General features: G+C 43.9%; 1 protein-coding gene and 1 non-coding gene across 3 annotated transcripts in view; both read right to left on the bottom strand.

Moving 5' to 3' along the window:
- LOC126198581 (helicase domino-like) overlaps positions 1 to 14,298 on the bottom strand; it is a 582,238-nt gene that overhangs the window by 401,516 nt on the left and 166,424 nt on the right. The gene's annotated exons all lie outside the window — the stretch shown is intronic.
- Trnas-gga (transfer RNA serine (anticodon GGA)) lies at positions 3,442 to 3,525 on the bottom strand. Its single transcript is given in 2 exon segments — positions 3,442 to 3,476; positions 3,486 to 3,525. It is a non-coding gene; the product is annotated as a tRNA-Ser (tRNA).

Genomic DNA, 14,298 nt, shown 5'->3' with positions numbered 1-14,298 from the left:
GATATTAGGTCGACTGTAAGAAATACAATTAAAAGTAAGACCCGCAATATGGAGGAAGGGCGTTTAGAGCTGTAATGTCCTATCGTCGCCGAGGTCAAGGCTTATAAGAAGCGGACAGGAGCTCACGGCAGACAATTAAATGGCTGCTAGTTGAAGGTGGTCAGCATTTCCTGCCTGCGCTGGCTCGTAATGCTTCCACCTGTAATCACTAAAGAAATTAATGTTTCCCGTGAGCGGCGGCAGAGCAGGAAGTGCGGGTGTTGCGCCCGCCCACGCCCGAGGCAGGCAGAACCAAGCTACGTCGTAGTACGCGTATCAAGGTGCCGGTACAAGACAGCTCCCCGACCCATGTCACGGGTTTGTTAGGTTCTTCTGCATTACAGGAGCAACTGCCTCGGGGCTAGACAAATACGTCGTACTTGTTGAAACGGTACAATCAGTTTTTTATTGTACGCGCACGCACAACCACGCGCGCTCAAAATGAGTTAAAAGGAAAAGAAAAGAGTTCCTCAGTCTATACGTTTGCACTAGGCTTGTCTGTACTGGAAGTAGAATGCCTTCGCTTCCCTTTCTTCAGCCAGCGCAAATTTCAAACCATCCAACAATGAAGCCTAATAGGGTCCAGCTATTCTCACGTATCTGCGAGGGTTATTCCTTGGCAGTTCCAAAGAACAATGGTCATCACATTACCAGCTGACAAAATGGTCTTTGCCTTCTTCGATGCGCTTTCAACAGTCTATGTCCATTATTTTGAGTGCCGTTTTGACTCCAACGTAATGATGGATCCTCGTTTCATCAATTGTCACAAATCAGCGCAAATTCTTGCGGGGATTGCGATTAAACATCTCCAGACATTGTGTTGAAATGTTATGCGAGATACGCTTTTGGTCGACTGCGAGCAATCGTGGCCCTCCTCGCACATAGCTTCTTCATAGCCAGTTCTCCGTGCAGGATATTATGCACTTGATCTGTTGAGATGTCTACACTCTCAGAAATCTCACGAATCCGGAGGTCTTACATTACTGTGTTTTGGATTACGTCGATGGTTTCTTTTATGGAGACCTCAGTTGGACAACCGGAGCGCGCATTGTCTTCGGTGCTTGTCTGACCACGTTTCAAATGGTTCTGAGCACTATGGGACTCAACTGCTGAGGTCATTAGTCCCCTAGAACTTAGAACTAGTTAAACCTAACTAACCTAAGGACATCACAAACACCCATGCCCGAGGCAGGATTCGAACCTGCGACCGTAGCGGTCTTGCGGTTCCAGACTGCAGTGCCTTTAACCGCACGGCCACTTCGGCCGGCCTGACCACGTTTCAATTCATTAATCCAACAGTAATGGTTTTCAATGATAGTGCAGAGTCCGCGTGAACTTCATCCACCCCTGTTTTGATCTGTGCGGCAGTCGAACGATTCAAATAAAATTCGTTAGATTTAATCGCAGTCGACACACTGATAAATTTTGACGGCTGTCAACAATGGACTGTAGACATGGACATTGTTGACGTTCTGTATATGATCCTTGGAATAATCAAGCTTACCAACACTGAAGGCACAACAAAAATGTTCCGTTCTTTCGTGGAAATTTATCAGACTTATCAAACCACCCTCGCAGATCACGTATTTGTATGGTTGTGGTTGGAATGAAATGAATTAGGCCGTCTTCAGATCTAAAATCAACCACTGAGCCAAACACTTCTGGAATGCAAACAACAGCCAAACAGCCATTCTGGGCGGAACGGATTGGACAATTCGTTGATAGTTTCCTGTAGGACTACTGATATTTTTAAAACTAATTGAAAGTCGATATTGCGATATTTGAAAATATCATTTTCAGCTCTCTATATAACGAAAAATATCACACACATATATAAAACTGATGGGAAAAATACCGACGTACTGGAAAATAAATAAATAAATAAAAAATAAAATATTACGGCTGCATATTGTAAACATACTGCCAGTTTTAGAGCTGATAAGAGTCGAGGGGCATGAAAGGGAAGCAGTGGTTGGGAAGGGACTAAGACAGGGTTGTAGCCTCTCCCCGATGTTATTCAATCCGTATATTGAGCAAGCAGTAAAGGAAACAAAAGAAAAATTCGGAGTAAGTATTAAAATCCATGGAGAAGAAATAAAAACTTTGAGGTTCGCCGATGACATTGTAATTCTGTCAGAGACAGCAAAGGACTTGGAAGAGCAGTTGAATGGAATGGACAGTGTCTTGAAAGGAGGATATAAAAGATGAGCACCAACAAAACCAAAACGAGGATAATGGAATGTAGTCAAATTAAGTCGGGTGATGCTGAGGGAGTTCGATTAGGAAATGAGACACTAAAAGTAGTAAAGGAGTTTTGCTATTTGGGGAGCGAGATAACTGATGATGGTCGAAGTAGAGAGGATATAAAATGTAGACTGGCAATGGCAAGGCAAGCGTTTCTGAAGAAGAGAAATTTGTTAACATCGAGTATAGATTTAAGTGTCAGGAAGTCATTTCTGGTAGCCATGTATGGCAGTGAAACACGGACGATAAATAGTTTGGACAAGAAGAGAATAGAAGCTTTCGAAATGTGGTACTACAGAAGAATGCTGAAGATTAGATGGGTAGATGACATAACTAATGAGGAAGTATTGAATAGGATTGGGGAGAAGAGAAGTTTGTGGCACAACTTGACCAGAAGAAGGGATCGATTGGTAGGACATGTTCTAAGGCATCAAAGGATCGCCAATTTAGTATTGGAGGGCAGCGTGGAGGGTAAGAATCGTAGAGGGAGACCAAGAGATGAAGACACTAAGCAGATTCAGAAGGATGTAGGTTGCAGTAGGTACTGGGAGATGAAGAAGCTTGCACAGGATAGAGTAGCATGGAGAGCTGCATCAAACCAGTCTCAGGACTGAAGACCACAACAACAACAATTTAAATATTGATTTATTATTAGATATTCTGTAAATAAACAAGCTGTCAACCTGCTTGTACTTGTTAGAGTAAGAACTGAAAGCCAAACGAGTGGCTGCTGCATCGCGGTCGCGAAAAGGGGCCGAGGCAGTTGCAGATAAGTTTTATAGTCTGACGATAATTTATGGATTTGTGGTTTTAACTTGACGATGTCCACTATGGACAAACAGTAGTTACTGTTATTCTGAAGAAGGTTGGGTTATCCCGACTGAAACCTAGGTTAATTCTAGGTAAACGGTGCAACTGAGGCTGTTGAATATTAAGATTAAAATTAATGATAACCCCTTTGCTAACAATGGTAACTGCGGGTAAGTGGCACAATAAAAGGTGTCTGATGGATCCGCCGTTCCATTTCGTCACATATCGGATTTGTTCGGAACACTTCGTTGGCTCTGAGCACTATGGGACTCAACTGCTGTGGTCATAAGTCCCGTAGAACTTAGAACTACTTAAACCTAACCAACCTAAGGACATCACACACATCCATGCCCGAGGCAGGATTCGAACCTGCGACCGTAGCGGTCGTGCGGTTCCAGACTGTAGCGCCTTTAACCGCTCGGCCACTCAGGCCGGCGCGGAACACTTCGTGTCGACTTCCCTGTTTTTTCCGTTTGTGCTGGCGCCAGCAACCTAGAAGTTGTAGTTTGAAAATTGCGTGGTAGAGTTAAACTTTTCAGTTTCTGGAGTGCCGATTACGTCAGCATTTCCTGTCACGTCTTCGTCCTCCGCAAAGACCAATCTATTCATTTAGACTTTTGTTCTTTAGTTTCAGTAACTGTTTTTGAAGCATCCATATGTGAATAAATAGCACACTAGTTGCGTTAAACACTGTTTTTTAACACATGCGTCAAAACGCATGCGTTAAAGACTGTTTTTTAACGCAACTGATATGCTACACTACTGGCCATTAAAATTGCTACACCACGAAGATGACGTGCTACAAGCGCGAAATTTAACCGACAGGAAGAAGATGCTGTGATATGCAAATGATTAGCTTTTCACAGCATTCACACAAGGTTGGCCCCGGTGGCGACACCTACAACGTGCTGACATGAGGAAAGTTTCCAACCGATATCTCATACACAAACACCAGTTGACCGGCGTTTCCTGGTGAAACGTTGTTGTGATGCCTCGTGTAAGGAGGAAAAATGGGTACCATCACGTTTCCGACTTTGACAAAGGTCGGATTGTAGCCTATCGCGATTGCGGTTTATCGTATCGCGACATTGCTGCTCGCGTTGGTCGAGGTCCAATTACTGTTAGCAGAATATGGAATCGGTGGGTTCAGGAGGGTAATACGGAACGCCGTGCTGGATCCGAACGGCCTCGTATCACTAGCAGTCGAGATCACAGGCATGTTATCCGCATGACTGTAACGGATCGTGCAGCCACGTTTCGATCCCTGAGTCAACAGATGGGGACGTTTGCAAGACGACAACCCTCTACACGAAAGTTCGACGACGTTTGCAGCAGCATGGATTATCAGCTCGGAGACTCTTGACGCTGCATCACAACCAGGAGCGCCTGCGATGGTGTACTCAACGACGATCCTGGGTGCACGAATGACCAAACGTCATTTTTTCTTATGAATCCAGGTTCTGTTCAGAGCATCATGATGGTCGCATCCGTGTTTGGCGACATCGCGGTGAACGCACATTGGAAGCGTGTATTCGTCATCGCCATACTGACGTATCACCCGTCGTGATGGTATGGGGTGCTATGGGTTACACGTCTCGGTCCCCTCTTGTTCGCATGACGGCACTTTGAACAGTGGACGTTACATTTCAGATGTGGCTCTACCCTTCATTCGATCCCTGCAAAACCCTACATTTCAGCAGGATAATGCACGTCCGCATGTTGCAGGTACTGTACGGGCCTTTCTGGATACAGAAAATATTCGACTGCTGCCCTGGCCAGCACATTCTCCAGATCTCTCACCAATTGAAAACGTCTGGTCAATGGTGGCCGAGCAACTGGCTCGTCACAACACGCCGTCACTACTCTTGATGAACTGGGGTACCGCGTTGAAGCTGCATGTGCAGCTAGCTGTACCTGTACACGCCATCCAAGCTCTGTTTGACTCAATGCCCAGGCGTATCAAGGCCGTTGTTACGGCGAGAGGTGGTTGTTCTGGGTACTGATTTCTCAGGATCTGTGCACGCGAATTGCTCGAAAGTGTAATCACATGTGAGTTCTAGTATATTTGTCCAATGAATACCCGTTTATCATCTGCTTGCTTCTTGGTGTAGCAATTTTAATGGCCAGTAGTGTATTTCTTCACATTGGTTACCTTGTTATTTCATTCACACCGCCACCCCCATTGCAATCGGACTACTTCTTTATGGCAACAACACTTGCTACACACAGCCAAAGAGAAAGACCGGACGTGACGAAAGCTCAGAAAGTAGTAGGAGGCCTTCAGAGACTGAAAGTAAAATTACGTTGTATTACAATTTCAAAAGAACTTCTAATATCTATCGAAAATTGCAATATATATATATATATATATATATATATATATATATATATATATATATATATATAGTCCTCCGAAACATATCGATATATATCGACAATATTTCTCCACATGTCACATCGATATCAGACTTCAATTTCGTGAGTCGATATTTTTATTATATGTCAGATTGATATCGATATGACATATACGTAGAAATCTTGTCGACTTATATCGATATGTTTGGGAGGATTATCGACATGTTATCAGCACCCCAACTCTCCGGAGGTATGCGGAACGGTGTTTCTCGCGAGGACAGTTTTCTAAATACTTCCGAAGCACAGACTGCACTGCTGTCATTGTTTGCGCAGCTCCTGAGACAGGTGAGGCAGCGTGGTCCAGGCGGGGCGTCGCGGCGCAGTGTCGTAGCGAGGCCAGGTGGCGGCGGCGGCTGCAGCGGCGTGTGACACGTCGGCGGCGCGGCGTGACGCGGTGGCGCCTGCCTGGCACGACACGCCCCGCGGGGCGCCCCACCCCTCAGTCCCGTCATTTGCACACAAATAACATACACCATATACAAAAGCAGGGGGCGCGACACTGCCTTGTGCGCGTTTCCAGCGATGCGCGCGGGCCGCTCTCGCCTCCGACTGTAGCTCGCACGGCACTACGCCCATACTCAGGTCCTGCTCGTCGAAATGTTCACAAGGAGACCACACCACAATCGTATTTTTTAATTTTTTTTATATATTTTCTGTACGTGAAGTTCAGAACTCACATGTCAATCATCAAAAGCAGTTTGACACAGCGCTCAGAAATTCCGAGAAAATCGACTTTGAAGTTTTCCGAGTGTTCTTAAAACCTTAGAGCAGGTGGTCCGCGGTCCCCCAGGGGTCCGCGAGATATGCCAGAGGGGTCCGAAAGATGCTATTAGAATAAAAAATATCGGGTGATGAAAAAGTCAGTATAAATTTTAAAACTTAATAAACCACGGAATAATGTAGATAGAGAGGTAAAAATTGACACACATGCTTGGAATGACATGGGGTTTTATTAGAAAAAGAAACCAAAGTTCACAAAATGTCTGACAGATGGTGCTTGACAGCAAAACGTCAGTGGCTGCGCATGACAATCGTGTAGAAAAGGATCTGTAATGAGAGAGAGAATCAGATGCGCCAGCAGTCGCAGCATGTTGACGTTACCTGAAAAGGTAAGCAAGATGCTATTAGAATAAAAAATACCGGATGAATTGACACACATGCTTGGAATGACATGGGGTTTTATTAGAACAAAAAAAACCAAAGTTCACAAAATGTCCGACAGACGGTACTGGACAGCAAAACGTCAGTGACTGCGCATGACAATCGTGTACAAAAGGATCTGTAATGAGAGAGATAATCAGATGCGCCAACAGTGGCAGCATGTTACCTGAAAAGGCGCTTTTAGTGAAGCTGTATTATCACAATAGGGAATGTTCCAGTTCAGCGTAACGATCCTATCGCCATAGCAAAGGGATTCGAACGGGTAAAGGTCCGTTGACAAATGCAGCTGTGGCGAGAATGATATCGAAGTTCGAAGCCACGGGTCGTTTAGACGATAGACCCCGTAGTGGCCGACGGAGCACAAGGCGTAATGCTGCTGAGACAGTTTAGGAAGACATGGAGACTGTAGCGGGTTCGTCTATGCACGGGGAAGTCAGCGCTCGTGCAGTCGCACGTCGCACCGGCATTCCATACAAATGGTTCAAATGGCTCTGAGCACTATGGAACTTAGCATCTGAGGTCATCAATCCGCTAGAACTTAGCAGCCCCCAAAACTTAGAACTACTTAAACCCATCTAACCTAAGGACATCACACACATCCATGCCCGAGGCAGGATTCGAACCTGCGACCGTAGCGGTCGTGCAGTTCGAGATTGTAGCGCCTAGAACCGCTCGGGCACCCCGGCCGGCTCATACCGTACACTACTGTTTGGTTGGCAGTTAGACGTACCCTCAGATGCTATCCGTACAAAATCCTGGCGATTTACTGAAGCGGAGGGCATTTGCGATGTGGGCGTTTCAAAAGATGGCGGAAGATGACGATTGGTTGAGTAACGTGTTGTGGACCGACGAAGCTCATTTCACGCTCCGAGGGTCTGTCAACGCCCACAACTGCAGAATTTGGGCTACCGAAAATCCTAGAACTGTCGTGGAAACTCCATAGCACGACGAGAAAGTCACGGTATGGGTTGGATTTACCACATCTACCGTTATCGGGCCTTTTTTCTTCGAGGAAATGCGTGATTCTGGTTTTGTAACTGCTATCGTGACGGGTGAGAGGTACGCCGATATGTTACAGAATCTCATCATCCCCAGCCTGGCTGATAAACACCTGCTGGAACGTACGATGCTTATGCAGGATGCCGCTCCAGCCCATATTACTAGACGCATGAAAGATCTCTTGCGCGCGTCGTTTGGTGATGATCGTGTGGTCAGCCGCCACTTTCGTCATGCTTGGCCTTCTACGTCCCCAGACCTCAGTCCGTGCGATTATTGGCTTTGGGGTTACCTGATGTCGCAGGTGTATCGTGATCGACCGACGTCTCTAGGGATGCTGAAAGACAACATTCGATGCCAATGCCTCACCATAACTCCGGACATGCTTTACAGTGTTGTTCACAACATTATTCCTCGACTACAGCTATTGTTGAGGAATGATGGTGGACATATTGAGCATTTCCTGTAAAGAACATCATCTTTGCTTTGTCTTACTTAAAATGCTAATTATTGCTGTTCTGATCAGACGAAGTGCCATCTGTCGGCATTTCTTGAACTTTTGTATTTTTTTGGTTCTAATAAAACCCCATGCCATTCCAAGCATGTGTGTCAATTTGTACCTCTCTATTTACATTATTCCGTGTTTTATTCAGTTTTCAAATTTATACTGACTTTTTGATCACCTGGTATATTAAATATATCTCGTATAATAACAGATTTTTTGTTTTGGCTGCTTTTTGCTCAAGTGAATGCTTACACAGTTCAACCATTGAGTAACGAACAACTGCTACAATTCCGCACTGCATTGATAATGACCTGACACAGGCCGAAATCTGATGTGCGTTGTGACTATAAATGTCATATTAAAGCAACTTAATTCCACGACTGATTGCTGCTCTATCTAACCCAATGTCGTTGCGTGCACCCACCCCATGGAGGGCAACCTGAAAAGTACACATGTTTTTCACACGAAAAAAAAGTAATGAATTTGATTTTCACATTTTTATTCAAAAATTTTACTCATTATTTTACACGATTTGGTGAAAGGTGGTCGCGGACTCCCTAGAAAGAGCCGGCGGACCCCAAAGGGGTTCGCGGACCGCAGGTTGGGAAGCCCTGCTGTAGACAATCTTCTCTATGGTTATGCTTTTGATTTACGTAGTTGGCGGGATGACAAGTTTAGCGACTGCCTTTACCGAGAGTCTGTGTCATCTCCTCTGAAATACTGTGAACTTGACCACGAATTATGACTGCAATAAAGGAACCCAAAGGCTTAATAGGCTCGCTCTAATTGCTATAACGAGCCATAGTAACGGCAGTTAACTGCGTAGTCCACTGGCTCCTAAATGGTGGCAGTCATTGGGGCAGTCTGTGTTTATTTCTTCGAAAATAATGAGATTCGAAACAAAGGTTTTGAATCAAAAGTGAATCGTTTTGCGAACGTGCAGTGTGCTAGAATTATTATTTTCTAGAGTGCCCTTATTAGATTCACTCACATTTTTGAGGCATTACTTCTTAATTTCGGACAGATCAGGCAGATACGTGATCACGAACGACACATTCTCCGTTGTCACAAAATAACCAAAGCCGAAACAGACTAGGAGCCCGAAGAAAATACAGAATATTTTATTACAGTGCTATGCAATAAATGCAGGGCATGGAGTGAACTATTACGCATACACATTATCTGCTGAATAAGATTTAAGACAGTTTCCATGACTTGGATTTATGTAGCAGCAGTTTGACATGGTTTTACAATTTAGACTGTGAAAGAGGGAAGGCTGAAATGAAACATTTTGACATACCGCGTAACCTCATGAGGCTTGCAAATAAACTCTGTGAACAATGTTGTTCCAGGAAAATAAAATATCTGTTCAAATGTCAGACAAAAGAGGGCAGTAATTTTTCTTATTTCTATGATCCTATGGCACCAGTCGCTATCTCATCCTTTCTTCTCCCGCATGAAGTGTCCCAAATCCCAAACAATACTATATTGTGACTGTTCTGCCAGTTCGCTACATCTACATGGTTACTCTGCAATTCACACTTAAGTGCCTGGCATTCCACTCTGGAATGGCGCGTAGGAAAAAGGAACAGCTAAATCTTTCCGTTCGAACTCTGATTTCTCATATGATGATCATTTCTCCCTACTTAGGTGGGTGTCAACAAAATGTTTTCGGATTCGGAAGAGAAAGTTGGTGACTGAAATTTCGTAAATAGATCTCGCCACAAAAAAGCCTTTGTTTCAGTGACTGCCACCCCAAGTCGCATCATATCAGTGATACTCTCACCCCTATTGTGCGATAACACGAATGTTCCCCAAAAGATTTTCTGTGTAAGTCCGAAGTAAATGCGTGTTACTAGATTAAAATACCGCAGCAGCTATTTAGAAGGGATTTAATTCCCGGCCAGATTTCGATAAAACGAATGTCACGTTGGTTCATATCAATAGCCCAAAACCGATTTCTCGAACGTCCTGTGTTTCTAATGATCCGGACGTTACACTCTAAACGTACTTCCCTCTAACATTCCGATTTATCTTTAGCAACATCTGTTTAAGAGAATTATGGGTCGAATGATGGGACGATATATGTTTGAAAGCCTTACTTTTGAAGATAAAAGTTGGTTTTAATTGGCTCTGAGCACCATGGGCTTAACTTCTGAGGTCATCAGTCCCCTAAAACTTAGAACTAATTAAACCTAACTAACCTAAGGATATCACACACATCCATGCCCGATGCAGGATTCGAACTTGCGACCGTAGCGGTCTCGCGGTTCCGGACTGGAGCGCCTAGAACCGCTCGGCCACTCCGGCCGGCCTTGTTTTGATTCCAAAAGCCTGTAGTAGGCGTTTTTGTAAAGGATGGTAGTTTATTGTAGCCTCCCTGTTGCTTCAAACCCAGCTCAATCGCACTGTTGTAAGCTTTACAATTTGTCGTCCAATGTTAGAGTGTATAATTCCGAAACATGGCAGCCTACCAGAGCACGTCGAACATGAGAGTCGATCTTACGCTGTGAGTTGGTTAATGCGCATGAAAATGCTTTGCCCTATGAGTACTAGTGCCTTTAATATGTCCTCGGGTGAGTAGTTTCTAAAGTATAGCCCAGTCAGCCATGGAACAGAATTTATTCTCCGAAATAATGGTTTTCGCGAACGTATTGCGTTACTGACGACAGCCTGAAAGGGAAGAGTTTGTACAACGTACATTTGCTTCAAATTAACGGCCCTGAATATCCAGTTACTTAGATTCAGCAATTTCGCATAGAGGAGAAAATTAAAGTAATTTATCGATAATTGCGCTTTACAGACCAACAGCCGTAACTGCCAGTAACGACGCAGTATAACGTTCATCGTAGATACGAGCAAGTAACGTTAGGCAAAATGCGAACAAAACCATAAAGGAACTTGTCATTCGTACCAGGCACCCGAACTAGCTTTGTCACGGTAACAAAAGAGACACCTGGTGTTATCTTGAGGTCAACATGTACTAACGGAAACGAGAGAATCAAAAAGGATGCCCGGAACCGCATTTATTCATGAGGAGAGTGGATCCAACAAAGACAGGGAAGAGGATGCGTAAGCAAACTAGCAACGGCCGCATCTCTAGCGCAGCTTGGCGGTCAGCTTCCCCCCCCCCCCTCCGCCGCTCTGGACCGGGTTAACTGCTCCCCACCACCGCCGTAAACTCGTATTAAGGAACACTTGCCGCGCTGCGAGTCAGGCGCTACCCCCACCCCCTCGCCATTCACCCCTTGCAGGTTACCACGAGGGCGGGTGCAGGCAACGCAAGTCGAGCAGCCTCGGTACAAGTTGTCTGCCTGGCGGCCCTTGCCGCTTCTGTTGTTGATTTCAGATGTACTTACGTTGTTGGCACTAGCATCTAAAAATGTAGTGGACACGAATAAAGTATGATGATGATGATGATGATGATGTTTGAATTGTGGGGCGCTCAACTGCGTGGTCATCAGCGTCCGTACAAAGCCCCAATTTCTGCACAGTTAGTTTTTTTTTACATAGTCCAATCTAGCTGATGATGATGATGATGATATGGTGAGGACAACACAAACACCCTGTCCCCGGGCAGAGAAAATCCCTAACCCGGCCGAGAATCGACGAATAAAGCATAATTGACGCTGAAAATTGTTGATACTAAAGTACAAAAATCGTCTTACAAGGGAAACAAAAAAAATCGTCTACAACATTGCAGGATTGATGGAGGAGGTAAGAAGACGCACATTTCTTTTACGACATGTTTTTTTTTTTTTAAGTGGAGCATTTCTCACGACAGGCAGTTGACTACTGTTTCTGAATAAAAACGCCTTCAGTCACAATTTTTTTTTCGTGTTTTATTAAATTAGACAACGCATTTCGGACTCTGTGGGTACATCTCCGGGTGAAAATTGCCTGATACATAGCCGGCCGGTGTGACCGAGCGGCTCTAGGCGCTACAGTCTGGAACCGCGCGACCGCTACGGACGCAGGTTCGAATCCTGCCTCGGGCATGGATGTGTGTGATGTCCTTAGGTTAGTTAGGTTTAATTAGTTCTGAGTTCTAGGGGACTGATGACCTTAGAAGTTAAGACCCATAGTGCTCAGAGCCATTTGAACCATTTTGTCTGATACATAATTTACATTTCTTCTTGAGTGACGTGAAATGCAATCCCCTGTATGAGAATGTTAGGTGTTAGGTTTCGTATTCCGTGAACCGAGTGCGTAAATATGAAGAAACGGTGGAAAAAACAGTGATAACTTATCGAGCAAACAAGGAAGACTACTTCATCAGCAAACGTTGCTTTATTCTTACTGCCGTCGCACACCACGTCACTCAAGGCGCGCATTGGTTTACAACTGTTTAAAAACACTTCACAGACTTAGTTAAACCTGGTGTAAACAAAGATAAAGTTTATCATATAGTGCCAGAAATCTTGAGTTTTAAGAAGCTGATATATGCAAGGAATCAATTTGAAATAAACTATGGCTACCGAAATCTATTTGTTCATTTAACATAGATTCGGGCTTTTTTGAATCTGTGGAAGTATATTATCATACTACCATGTCCCTCATGCTAGTGATTCGAATTTTCTCAAAGTCTGAGAGACGGCGATGAAGTGCATTTGCACGTTCTCTGGCGTGACGTGTTGCGAAATCCCTCTGAGAGGATCGTTAGGCACATTCAAGAGCCATCACGTATTTAGACTATTCTTGATCTGGAGGAATGTTCTTTATTTTCCTTTTCTGAAATTCTGAAAATAAGATCACATATGGATGGAACTTCGATCAAGATATCCCACAGGCATGGAAATACTGGAGTACCAGTTTGGTATTGTTCGCTTAATGTCTGCACGGTGTAAACTTCCCACCCCATGCAGCGTATGAATACCATACGTGTCCTGTGGTGCTCTTTAGGGTTCCGTAGCTCTATCAGAAGAAATCAGAACCATTATAGGCTTGCTGTCCACCTATCAGTCTGTGTGTCTGATAAGAATCCCTGTCTGTCAAGAATCCTATTTCTTTGGGACGGGTAGACATATCAAGTTGAAATTTAGGTCACATACTAAAGTCAGCGGTCCCTTGGCGGTGTAAAAAATTTAAACTTCTACGTCAATTCTGTCAAAAGATACGGCCACTTATGTCACACATTTTGCCACTCGCACTCATCAAAAACTATAGGGTACTTCCCGCTGACCTAAAATCATGAAGTTTGGCAAAAAGCAACACAGTGCAGTTAAAGGGAAAAATCAGAAAATCGTTAATCTGTTATTATATCACACGAAAAAATATTATTTTTTTGTCATTTGTTATCCGACTGTCAGTGTTTTATAAAATGCATTTTAACCATCAGTTGTTCATTTGTCCCATTAGTCATTTACCAGTTTCGGTTATTAACCATCATGAGGGATGTAGGGTACAACAGATTAGATAAAAGCATCCCATATTCCTTTGAAGCTGAACAACATCGAAAACATCCGGTGCAATTGTACGAACAGCTTGTCTTCGAATACTGACAGTCATATCTTACGTCAAGCAGACAAGTCATCACATGAGAAACAAGACGAGCAATTACTAGAAGAATAACTCTTGCAGTAATTGTTCGTCTTGTTTCTCTTGTGCTGTCTGTCTGCTTGACATAAGATACGAAGACAAATTGTTTCTACAATTGCACTGGATAAGTTCGGTATTGCTCAGATTCAAAGGAATATGGGATGCTTTTAACTAATCTGTTGCACCCTTCGTCCTGGATGATGGTTAATAACCGAAACCGGTAGATGACTAATGGGACAAATAAACAGCTAATGATTAAAATGCATTTTATAAAATACTTCACGGGTGCTGAACGCCGTCGCCTTATGGAAACATTACAAGACTGTCAGTGTGTCTGTTAAAACCCATGATTCTCAGGAATTACTATAGCAAATGCGAAATTACCCAAAAATTAAAACTTAAAACTTAACATTAAACCGTTCTCTAAATTCTTGGAATTACAGGGACCGATATTTTGGCAATATCGATATCGATAACAGGCAAAATCGGCGAGATCCTCGATTCCAGTGATGCGTTAACTACCTATACACGTAATTAAATTTGTACTGAATCCTCAGAGCATGAATCTTAGTTGCACTTGGCAAATTTTT

This window comes from Schistocerca nitens, chromosome 1 (genome assembly GCF_023898315.1).
Source record: "Schistocerca nitens isolate TAMUIC-IGC-003100 chromosome 1, iqSchNite1.1, whole genome shotgun sequence".
NCBI lineage: Eukaryota > Metazoa > Arthropoda > Insecta > Orthoptera > Acrididae > Schistocerca > Schistocerca nitens.
This window is presented reverse-complemented; position numbering and strand designations above follow the sequence as displayed.